This window comes from Ambystoma mexicanum, chromosome 3p, assembly GCF_040938575.1.
Source record: "Ambystoma mexicanum isolate Mex_15411 chromosome 3p, UKY_AmexF1_1, whole genome shotgun sequence".
NCBI lineage: Eukaryota > Metazoa > Chordata > Amphibia > Caudata > Ambystomatidae > Ambystoma > Ambystoma mexicanum.
The window spans coordinates 881994991-882007565 of NC_090925.1; the positions used below are offsets into that span (position 1 = coordinate 881994991).

General features: G+C 53.6%; 1 protein-coding gene across 1 annotated transcript in view; it reads left to right on the plus strand.

Moving 5' to 3' along the window:
- The window catches only part of EIF3CL (eukaryotic translation initiation factor 3 subunit C like), a 384931-nt gene that overhangs the window by 268625 nt on the left and 103731 nt on the right, over window positions 1-12575 (plus strand). The window lies entirely within an intron of this gene.

Consider the following 12575-nt stretch of genomic DNA (forward strand, 5'->3'; position numbering starts at 1 on the left):
GATTGGAAGTTCCTCTTGCTTTGGTGATGTAGGGGGTTATTGGGTCTGTCGTCTGTATGTTTGTTTTGGTCATCCTTCTTCTACTTGTTTGTGTTAGGTTGATTCATGTTGCTGCTTCTAATGTTGGGGTTGGATTGGCGTGGTGGCCAGTTTCTGCGAGGTATGGAGTTAGGTAGAGGGATTTTTCTCTTCTCTGAGTTCCTTCGGTTTGTGTTCCTGCCTGTGGGGGTCCAGTCTATGGTTGTTCTAGGTTGCTGTTCTGGCGTGTTTGTTCTTTCGTCTCTTCGTCTTTTTCCTGGAATTGGTCGTTTGCGCGGCATTGTAGGGTTGAGAGTTGTTTAGTCTTTGTTTGGTTAAGTCTAATTGGTCCTGCTTTGTACCAGTTGTCTTGTGGTGTAATGGCTGGTGAGGGGGTGTCCGCTACTAGTTTGGCTCCATCTATGGGTGGTATTCCGGCTCGAGTTGACGACTCGTTCAGTCGCTGTCCTAGGGGGGGGGGATATTAAGTTGGGTGTTATCGGTGGCTCTCTTTAACTGTCCATCCCCCTAAGCGCGGTTCATAGTGGTGAGCAGGCTGTGTCGGTAGGGTATCAGCTGTTTGAGGTTGGCTTGGACGGGCGTAGCTTGGACTTTCGCCTTGTGATGCGAGAGGCCCTAGTCAGTGACCCACCACCGTAATTCGCTGGTGGTTTCTGTCTCACTTGGGAGTTTGGTAATGTGCGAGTGAGCTAGATTTTAGATGCCTGTGAAGTGGGAGAGAGGCTAATCAAGTTTGAGACACTTGTATAGTGGGAGAGGGGCCTATCAATTCAGTCTGAGGGTCACACAATGTTATTTGGGCACAGATGCCCTGCTATCAATGCAGTTTGGAACCACACAATGCAGTTTGGGCACGGAGGCCCTGCTAAGTTTGAGACACCTGTATAGTGGGAGAGAGGCCTAGCAATGCAATTTGGGCACAGAGGCCCTGCTAAATTTGACATTAACAGCATTTAACATTAACTCCTGAGCGAGTGGGACCTTTTTTTCACTCCATGTATTTTTACTGACTAGGACTTTTGTGTGCAACTCTTTTATGGAGTCTGACAAACTCCATAGGCATCTGCTTTTTGCATGGTGACGCACAGCACCTTAGGTGCAGTGTCACTAAGAAGTCCCTTGGACTTCTCTTAATGTTCAATTACAATTTCTTGGGTGAACTATTTTCCAAGAATAGTAAGATGATCCCTGTCTTACTTACCTTCTCCAGCATGGGGGTCTGCAATGGATTCACATGCTCGTGAATATTCCGTCGTCAGGCTGGGAATCATCGGAAAGAAAAAAAATCAGTTTGTTATGAACTGTCTTTCTCCTAACAACCAATTGCTGGTCTCTGGGTCATACTGTCCCCAAACAATGACTGCCTTCTACCTAAGCCCCTCCTCTGGCAGCCATCTTCAGATTTTTACTGCACGTTCGAGTGGTGGGAGTCCTTGTGATTAGCTCTCGGGCTTTATACTGTGTTTTGCGCTTTTTCTTAATTTACTCTATTTTTCCGCTCAATTGAGCCTCCAGCTCCATCATCCGATTAACAGGGACCCGTTTTCGGTATTTCAATGTCCCTCAGGTCGAATTTGCTTCTTGGAGGATTCCAGAGGATTCTTTGAGGCATACACCGCGTGGTCATGGCGGAGAAGAAAGAAGACTCACCGCCTCTGTTCAAGGTTTGCCCAGGATGCGGCCTACGGAACATCTTCTCAGACGATGGGCACTCCCTTTGCCTCTACTGCCGGTATTCGGACCAAACACACATTGTAGGATGACTGCGTTTTGCAAGGAGATGGGTCCCCACACCATGAAGGTTCAGCACTGGCATCTTACCGAGTGGCCCCAGGCCAAGGCCCCAGCTACGGGTGGATCCAGGCAGCATGCCTCCCCCAGCCACAAGAAGAAACCTGAGCGGTCTTCTAAGACCTTTGAGGGCGCCCCAGCAACGGGGGCCCAACATAAGGCAAAGCACTGGGAGCGTTTTTGCGACGGGCTCCCTGGCGGCCAGGGAGAGCAGTGTCTCCAGCACCTTCGACCACGCTCCGGTTCGGCGAAGAAGAGGAAGTCGGACCACCCGGGTAAGCTTCTGGAGAAGTCCCCGGACGGGCCAGATGGAAAAGGCCAAGAGGGAGCAGGACGCTGACCCTCCCCTAGGGTGAAGGCCTCAAGCTTGACCAACGTCATACAGGCCCAGATTCACCTGGCAAAGCCTTCCATTGAATGAGTGGTGGCGTCCCTAGCGAAGGCCGCAGATGCTGGTTCGCGTGGTATGGCCCCTAAGGTGAGAGTTTCCCAGTCTGCCAGGAGGGAATCTTCTTTTCAGCCCATAGAGAGGACGCCGGAAAAGGTGATGCCCATCTCCCTGAAACCGTCTCCTGGTCGCAGAGAAGGGGGGAGCACGGTAGTCCTGCAGGGCATGGACATATCCTCCGAGGAGTGGCTTTTTACTCTCCAAACCATTTTTGGAAGAGAGGTTCATCGAGGCCAAGTCCTACGCGAGGGACTCCGACGAGGGAGACGTCGAGAGTGGCGACGAGTCCGACAAGGAGGAGCAGGGCGTGGAGGATTTGGAGGACCCTACACCGCTGCCGCCGTTGCTCCCTCCCCCGCCACCTCAGCAACCACCTCAACCCCCAGCAGACATTTGGGTGGACATTCTCCAGGCACTGCACACATTGTGCTCGGAGATCCGGATGAGGATGCCCCTTTCACCGGCGTGAGACCCCGCGGCACCGGGACCATCAGGCGAGCCCCCTGTCAAGAAGAGGAGTTTCACCCTCCACCGCCTTGTCACCCTTCGCCTCCCTCCCCTGCACCGAGGGAGGATATGGACCCGGACACAGCGGTCACGGACGACGGCGGGTTAGGAGACCTACCGTCTCTGCTGCCCAGAGCCTCACCGCCCGACGAGATAGGCTTGTTCAATGTCATGATCGCTAGGGCCTCAGAACTGTTTCAACTGACCCCAGAGGAAAAGAGGGTTTCCTGTACCAACTCCGTGAGACTAAGAGTGAGACCGTACTTTTGATCCCGCTATTGGACGACCTTTGGGATGAGGGACTGTCCCTTATGAAGAACCCGTCCTCGGCGAAGAGGGACCGTTAAGAGAAAAAGTACAGGGTGCCAGACTCTACACCCAAATGTTTGAGGTCCCAGCCTTCCCCGGATTCGGTGGTCTTGGCAGCGGCGAGGAAGAAAATCTTCTGGCTCTGCCGCATCGACGACTTCCTCCCCTCTCCCCCACCCCGGACAGCGAGCGGAAGAAGTTAGACGCCATGGGACGATTCATCACGTTGGTGCCTTCGCCTTCGTGGCACGCTGTGGTTTACATCGCTCCTGTCCTGGAATTCCTTCCCGATGACAAGAGAGCGGAAGCATTGGAGATCCTGCTGGAGGGCGAGGTGGCGTCGGACCATGCCATTACAGTGGCCACGGACATTGCCGACACAGGATTCCGTCAAATGGGCAACAGCGTTTGCCTTCGTCGGCGACGATGGTTAAGGCCCACTAACTTTCGCCAGGGGGTGCAGTTGAGGGTGTTGGACATGCCCTTCGTGGACAATTTGTTTGGGAAGACCGTGGACGTGTCCCTTCAGGCCATCAAGGCGGACACTGAGACTGCTCGTGCCTTGGGCATGCTTCAATAGCGACGGCCGTACTTTCGGAGGTAAATTCCAAGGTTCCTCCTAAGGCTTTGGTGGAAGTTCTTCGTCCTAGCATCAACCGTCCCGCTCTTTGGCCCTGGAGGCCTACAGGGGCCGCAACAAGTCTGTAAGAGGTTGCCGGCGTCGCCAAGGTGATGCCTCCACGGCGAAGCAAGATTGAACCGGCTGTGATGTTGGGCCCCCACCCGCGCAACTCAGTGGGAGGCCAGCTTGTGAACTTTGTCAGCGGGTGGAAGTCCATCTCCACCGACCGTTTGGTGCTGGACACTCTAGTTGAAATTCCAGTGTGTGCCCATGGGCCAAAGTGTCCTCGCATGCCACCAGTGGCCAGGCAGGAAAACCACGTCCCTCAGCTTCTGCTGGAGATGCGGTCCATGCTGAAGGACGTGATGGAGCTCGTCCCAAAGAGGCTTCAGGGCTCCGTAGTGTACTCTCGATACTTCCCGGTCAAGAAGATGATGGGCGGTTGGAGACCCATCCTAGACCTCTGCCGTCTGAACAAGTAGATCAAATCCCAGAAGTTTCAGATGGTCACCCTTCAGCACGTGCTAGGACAGACGGAAGAGGGGGATTTTCTATCGTCGCTGGACTTGGAGGATGCCTATTTCCACATCCCCATCCACAAAGGGCACCGCAAGTTTCTGCGCTTCGTGGTTCTAGGGCAACATTACCAGTTCAAGGCCCTCCCCTTCGGATTGAAGTCGGCGCCAAGGGTTTTCACCAAGTGCCTGGCACCAGTGGCAGCACGGCTGCGTCTACGAGGGATCCACGTTTACCCCTACCTGGATGACTGGCTCGTCAGAGCGAAATAGAGGCAGATCACCGTCGAACACACGCCAAAGACCGTCCAGCTGCTGACTGAGCTGGGATTCTCAGTGAAATATGCAACGTCCTGCTTGGTGCTCTCGCAAGACACGCTGTTTCTGGGGTCTCGGCTCAACAGTGTTGTGCCTGCCGTCGCCGTTGGAGGAGAGGATAGCTGCCATCATCTGCAAGGTAGACCAGCTGTTGACCCTGAACATTGCAAGGGTGCGGTCCATAAAGTCCCTTATTGGCATGATGTCGTCATGCATGTACCTCATTCGGCTGTGCAGGCTGCGGATGCGCCCACTGCAAGAGTTCCTAGAAGCCTGTTGGATTCAGGCAGCGGGAAGCTTCAAGGACAAGATCACTCTCTAAAAGAGTTTCCGTCGAGCGATACAGTGGTGGGGAGTCCGCGTGCATCTGTTGGCGGGCACAAACTTCCAGCCCCCACCTCATCAGGAAACTCAAGACGGGCGCCTCCCTGGAAGGATGGGGCGCACACACCATAAGTCTCCATGCAAGAGGCCTGTGGCTGCCAGAGAAGTCATTGCATATCAATGTACTAGAGGTGTGGGCAGTGTTTTGGGCCCTAAAGTCCTCCCTTTTGTCCCTCTAGGGCAAGGTGGTACGGGTCTTCAGACAACACCACCACAATGTTCTACATCAGGAAGATATTCTCGACAGAGAAGGGGGCCCAATTCTGTGTCACGATCCAGGGTCGCTGAACTTGCAGGCCTGGCTCCTGTAGCGCTAGAGTTTGGGGAATACGTTATCCCGGCAGACTGCAAGGAGGTGCTTGCCAGGGCTTCATCTACAATGAAATGCTACGGACATAAGTGGAAGGTGTTCGCTGTCTGGTGCCGTGCACAGAAGATCGACCCTCTACGAATTACAGCTCAGCCGGTGCTGCCGTATTTGATGTCGCTGGCCAAAGCAGGTCTGGCTCATGCTTCCATCAAGGTTCATCAGGCGGCTATCTCCCACTACACCAGAGCTCCGGGATGGTCGTCGTTATGGTCACAGTCTGGTCAAGGAGTTCATCAAAGGACTTTTCCGATTGTTCCTGCCGGTGAAGGCCCCCCCCGGCGTGGGAGCTCAACATGGTTCTGACTAGGCTCGTGAAAACGGCGTTTTTCGTGGCCATCACCTCTGCATCGTGAGTGGGTGAGATTCCGGCCCTGTCCTGTGAGCCACCTTACTTGACTTTTCACGACACAAGGGTGGGACTGCGGACGCACCCCATCTTCATGCCCAAGGTGCCATTGGAATTTCATCTAAACGAGCCCTTGGTGTTACCGGTTCCAAACCACCCTCCCCTCCCCCACCCCCCGGACGCCTTTGTTGCTGGCTGAAAGGATTTTGCACTCGCTGAATGTGGCTAGAGCTGAATGTGGCTAGAGCGCTGAAGTTCTATGTGGACCTCACAGAGAGTTTCCGGAAGACGTTGCAACTTTTTGTGAACTTTGGCCCTGTGAATACTGGGAAGGCCCTCTCCAAGGCTTCCATTTCCAGGTGGCTCTCTGGCTGCATCACTCATTGTGACCGGTTGGCAAACTGACCGTTGCCTGGCCGTCCGAGAGCCCATTCGACCAGTGCAATTGCTGCTACTACGGCGTTCCTGTCTGGTGTGCCCCTGCTGGACATCTGCAGGGCTGCTACGTGGAGGTCGACGCACACATTCACATGATTCTACTGCGGCGACAGGGATTCCAGGGAGGAGTCCAGAGTCGGCCAAGCAGTGCTGCGCAACCTGTTCACTTGAAGGTGAGCTCGGCGAGGAGATGAGATGCTTAATGTGGAGTTATTGAGATCCTTAATGTTGAGCCTTGCCACCTCCCGTGGTTGTGCATTTGTGTACTGCTATGTATTCTTGTATTTGTGAGCATTTGAATCCATGCAAGACCCCATGCTGGAGGAGGAACAAGTTAGTTACCTGTAACTGTTGTTCTCTAGCCTGGGTCTGGCATGGATTCACAAGGAACCCTCCCGCCTACCCCTCTGCGGCTTTTCTCTTGGTCCTACTGCCACTTTACGTGCTACCAAATCTGAAGATGGCTGCCAGAGTAGGTGCTTAGGTAGAGGGCAGTCATTGGCTGGGGCCAGTATGACCCAGACACCAGTGATTGGTTGTTAGGAGAAAGACAGTTCAGAAGTGAAACAAACAGATTTTTTTCTTTACTGAGGTTTCCCAACCTGACGACTGGGAATATTCATGAGCATGTGAATCCATGCCAGACCCATGCTGGAGAACAGTTACAGGTAAGTAATTGTTCCTTCTTTGTGGGACGAGCACATGCCACCCTTTGTGGAGTGCCTAGGGGTTACTTGGTAATTCCCTATCACACTTATCATGTGACATTTTTTGTTGCACTAACATACTTTAAATGGCCGGTGGCAGTGGTTTACTTTTACTACCAGTGTGCATTTCTCCAGCATGGGGTCTGGCATGGATTCACATGCTCATGAATATTCCCCGTCGTCAGGCTGGGAATCCTCGGTAGAAGAAAATAAATCAATTTGTTTCGGTTCTAAACTGCCTTTCTCCTATAAAACCACTGAGCTCTGGGTCATACTGTCCCTAGCCAATGACTACCCTCTACCTAAGCCCCTCCTCTGGCAGCCATCCTAAGGTTTTACCTCACGTTTAAGTGTTGGGAGTCCTCGTGCCTGGGTCTTCGAGCTTTTTGCTGCGTATTTTGCTTTTTGAGAGTTCAACTCTATTTTTCGTTCCATCGAGCCAGTGTGCTCCATCGATCATCCTTCTGACTAACGAGGACCTGTTTTGATTTTTCAGCACCTCTCAAAGGCTGTCTTACGTCGAGTGTTCTTCTTGGAGGCTTCCAGAAGTTACTTTAGGCCTACACCGTTTGGATCATGTTGGATGAGAAGGACTGCGCTTCCCTCCAAGATTTGCTCCGACAGCGGTTTACGGAATGTGTACATGGACAAGCATTCCGAGTGCTTGTATTGCTTACACCCGACACGTAAGGAGGTAGAATGTGTGGTTTGCCGTGACTTCACGAAGCGCACGTTGAAGGATCGACATCAACGGTTTGAATTGTGGCTGCAGGCCAATGCCTCTGCACCGGGTGGTACCCAGGGGCATGCCTCTCCCGGATCTGGGAAACCTGAGCAAGCTTCTGGAGGGCCCCCACCCATGGGGGCCCAACACAAGGCCAACTACCGTGAGTCTGCTTCCATCGGGGTCGCCACTGCTGCGGGTCCCGCGATGTTCAGGACGCAATCGACCTCCCAATCTACATCGATCTCCTGTCACCGCTCTGGTTCTTCATCCAAGAGGATGTCTGATAACCCTGGGAAAGGTGAGGGAGAATCCGAAGACCAAGCAGGAGAAAGACAACCAGGGTACGATGTCCGGTCTACCCGCGACAGAGCAGGCCAAAGCAGACAAGGGGTCTGATCCGGCCCTGAAGGAGAAGGCCAAACGGGTTAAGGCTTATGACCTGGCCATGAAGGAGAAGGCCAAGCAAGACGAGGTGTCTGGCCTTTCCTTGAAGGCCCAGGTGTACCAGGCGAAGTCGTCACTCCCCTCAAGGTGGTGCTGCTTTCGCTTTCAAAGGCCATAGGGGTGGGAACCGCAGGTTACCCTGGCGACGGCCAGTGTGACTCTTCCTCCCAGGTGGGAGGCTTCGAACAAGCCAGTTGAGAAGACCCCTGAGAATAGGATGCCGGACCTCACCCCGATACCAACCCCTCAGGACCATAAAAAGGGTGTGGGGGACGTTGAAGGCCTTCAGGGAACAGAAATTTCTTCGGTTGATGAGGATGAGATCATTTCCGTCCATACCGTCCAGGAGGGCGATGACTAGGGAGAGGCCGAAGACTTGCCCCACGACGGGGCTACCATCGATGGAGGCGACAACAAGGGGCCCCAGGACGATGAGGGCCTGGACCTTACCCCTACACTCCAGGTACCGCCTAGAGAACTTTCACTGGACATCCTCTCGACCCTTCACACGCTGGTGTCTGAGATCCAGAGGAGGATGCCGGTGACCCCACTGCCTGCACCTCCCTCAGCACAAGTAATTGCTGCCCCGTTGACACCGGGGGAACAGCCAACCAAGAAGAGGAGGAGGAGGATGCGCCCTACGCCTCCATGCCACCTATTGCCCGCCCTCTCCACTGCCACCCCCCCGCCACAGGGGATGGACAGGGCTACAACAGGCACGCATGACGACGGCAGGATCGGGGACCTCCTGTTGCCTCTGCCCAGAGCCTCTCTGCTGGACGTTATAGGATCTTTCCATGCAATGATCTTCCGAGCATTAGAGCGTTTCCACCTCGCGCCTGAGGAAAAGGAAGGCTTCTTATATCAGCGCTGGGAGGCGAAGAGGTTAGGGAGACTTCTCAGAAATGTTTTAATTTCTCTCTAATTTAGAGACCCCCAGCAACTTTACTGTATTTTGAGGACTTGAATTTTTAACCTCGAGAGTGAGACCCTTTTTCCCACTCTCTCATGTATTTTTTTTAATGTGATTTCAACACTTTATTTTGGCAGTGGAGTCTGGCAAACTGCAATTAACTTGTTTGGCTGTGCAGGCTGTGGATGCGGCTGCTGCAGGAGTTCCTCAACGCCCGTTGGCTACAAGTGTCGGGAAGCTTCGAGGACAAGATCCCCGTCAACGAGACATTCCGTCGACCAATTCTGTGGTGGGGCGTCTGTGCGCATCTAGCGGCGGGCACAGGCTTTCAGACCCCAGCACATCAGGAGACGGTGACGACGGACGCCTCCCTGGAGTGATGGGGCACACACACCGGAGATCTCCACCCAACAGGCCTTTGGCTACCGGAGGAGAAGTCGTTGCACATCAATGTTCTGGAACTCTGGGCTGTGTTTTGGGCCCTCAGATCATTCCTCCCCTCCCTCAAGGGCAAGGTGGTGCGAGTCTTCACAACAACACCACCACGTTCTAGATTCGGAAGCCGGGGGGCACCAGATCCCCGACCCTCTCCAAGAAGCGCAGGATCTGTGGCACTGGGCCGTCACCCAGGGGATGTTCCTGGTGCCCTTTCATCTGGCAGGTGTGAAGAACACTGTCGCTGACTCACTCAGCAGGGAGCTGCGCACTTGCCACGAGTGGGAGCTGCGGCAGGATCAAGTGGATCTACTGTTTCGACGATGGGGCAATCCCCAGATCGACCTTTTTGCGACGGCGAGGAACTCCAAGTGCCGGAGGTTCGCCAGCAGGGGATAATGGGGGATGCGTTCTCCTTCCCCTGGGACGGCCTGTTCCTCTGCGTTTCCTCCATTGCCGTTGCTTCTGTGACTCATCAGTCAACTCAGACGGTCCCGGTGCAGGATGATCCTCGTCGCATTGGCGTGGCCGAGGCAGATATGGTTCCCGGACTTTCTGGACATGTTGGCGTCCCCTCCAGTCAAGCTTCCGGTGGACGCAGATCTTCTCGCCAGTGAAGGAGGCACGATTCTGCATCACAACCCAGGGTCGCTGAACCTGCAGGCCTGGCTCCTGCAGCACTAGAGTTCGGAGGGTACGAGATCCCAGCGGACTGCAAGGAGGTAGTTGCCAAGGCCAGGGCTTCTTCGACTCTTAAGTGCTACGGACATAAATGGAAGAGGTTCACCGTCTGGTGCCGTGCTCAGAAGATAAACCCTCTACGGATTACGGCCCCTCAAGTGCTGAGGTACTTGCTGTCGCTGGCCAAGGCGGGGCTGGCGCACGCCTCCCTTAAAATGAATCCGGTGGCTATCTCCCACTATAACAGAGCTCCAGGGCGGTCGTCGCTGTGTCTCATTGCCTGGTTAAGGAGTTCATGAAAGGACTTTTCAGCTTGTTACTGCCGGTGAAGGCTACAGCCCCGGCGTGGGAGCTCAATGTGGTGTTGACTAGGCTCATGGGTCCTCCGTTCTAGCCTATGCATTTGGCACCTCTGAAATTCCTATTGTGGAAGACAGGGTTTCTTGTGGCCTTCAGCTCTGCACGATGAGTGGGAGAGATCCAGGCCCTCTCCTGTAAGCCTCCGTACTTGACATTCCGCGAAACAAGGTCGTGCTGAGGACGCACCCCTCATTCATGCCCATCAGACTTCCATTTCAACAAGCCCTTGGTGTTGCCTGTTTTCTTCCTGTCGCCTTAGTCGCCGGCTGAGAGGACTTTGCACTCGCTGGATGTGGCTAGAGTGCTGAAGTTCTACCGCACAAAGAGTTTTCGGAAGACATCGCAGCTGTTTGTGAACTTTGGCCCTGTGAACCAAGGGAAAGCCCTCTCCAAGGCTTCCATTTCCAGATGGCTCTCCGGCTGCATCACCCATTGTCATCGGTTGGCAAACCGACCGTTGCCTGGCTGTCCGAGAGCCCATTCGACTAGAGCGATAGCTGCAACTACGGCGTTCCTGTCTGGTGTGCCGCTGCTGGACATCTGCAGGGCTGTTACGTAGAGGTCGACGCACGCCTTCACAAGATAATGCTGCGTCAACCGGGATTCCAGAGAGGAGTCCAGAGTCAGCCAAGCAGTGCTGCGCAACCTGTTTGCTTGAAGGTGAGCCTGGTGAGGAGGTAAGAGATGCTTAATGTTTAGCCTTGCCACCTCCCGTGGTTGAGCATGTGTACTGCTATGTATTCTTTATTCATGAGCATGTGAATCCATGGCAGACCCCATGCTGGAGAAGGAACAAGTTACTTGCCTGTAACTTGTTCTCCAGGATGGGTCTGGCATGGATTCACATGCAAACCCTCCCGCCTACCCCTCTGCGGCTCTTCTCTTGGTCCTACTGCCTCTTTACGTGCTACCAAATCTGAAGATTGCTGCCAGAGGGGCAGTGAAAACTGGAAGGGGCAGAGGGGAAGTGAAACTGATTTTTTTCTTTACCTAGGATTCCCAGCCTGACGGAATATTCATGGGCATGTGAATCCATGCCAGACCCATGCTGGAGAACAACAGTTACAGGTAAGTAACTTGTTACTTCTCTGGCATAAACTACCGTTTCCCAGAGAATGTCAAGTTAAAATGATGTTACTAGTCTTTCTAAATTCCTAGACCCAGCAGACACTATCTTACCATAGAGTGGTGGAGGGGTTACCTCGTATCCCCTATGTCTAGAAACTCGTGTAGCAGTCAAATGCTACCCTTTCCCTAGCGAAATGGCTGGTGGCAGTGGTTTTACAACGAACTACCATGATTTTTCCCGACTGCGAACACTGGTAGCTAAAAATCACGGGAGCCATGTTTTTCAATATGGCGCTTAAGCCCCCTTTTGTTTAAACGGGTCCTGGTCTGCTTTTTTTCGCCATTTCTTTTTGGAAAGATCCTTCTATAGTTTGTCTCTGCGTGCCAAACTAGGTTTGTTCCCTTTTTGTTTCTACACCTTTTGGTGGGCTTCAGGACCTGAGTGTCTGGGGTGGGCAGGAAGTGAGGGAGATGCCCGAAACTCCCTGTGCTTAGTCTCATAGGAGACCCAAATGCACTCTGGTGTGATTGGCTAGCTGACTGTCCGGCAAGAACAGCCACCCTGCTGGGTGAGTGGCAGCTAGGCTGGAATGAATAGGAGAAAACTGAATAAAAGGCGAGTCTCTTGGACTGAAAGGCAGTCAACCACTGGAACGAAAGAACCGAAGACCAGCTGGAAGAGGATGGCTGCTGCAACTACTGGACCGTTGGTTTGCCCGGTCGGGCCCTGCGCAGGTCCGAATCGCCAAGTTCCCCTCGACTGAGAAGCCCCTTCAAGGACAACTTCTTCCTTTGAGTTGGTGGGACCAATCAACTTGTAAGCCGCCTGGATACCACTCTCGGAGCTGGTTCGGATTAACCAGGGAGATTTGCCAGTTTGCCAGCTTTTTTGATCCGTCCCAGTGCAGTGCAGGAGCCCCCCGATGTCCTCCCTCTTGTCCCCACAACTGAGTTTCAGGAACAGTGAGATCTGCAGGAACTGCCAGGAACAGAAGTCTTCAGCTGCATCTTTTTCTTCAAAATAAGGTACTGTGAAAACCCGACCGAGAGAACTTGCCTCAAACCGCGAAAATTAGTGGAAATTTGGCAACTTGCAGGCCTAGTCAGCTTGTGACCTGACATACAAACCTTTCTTCTGTGAACTACTTGTAAG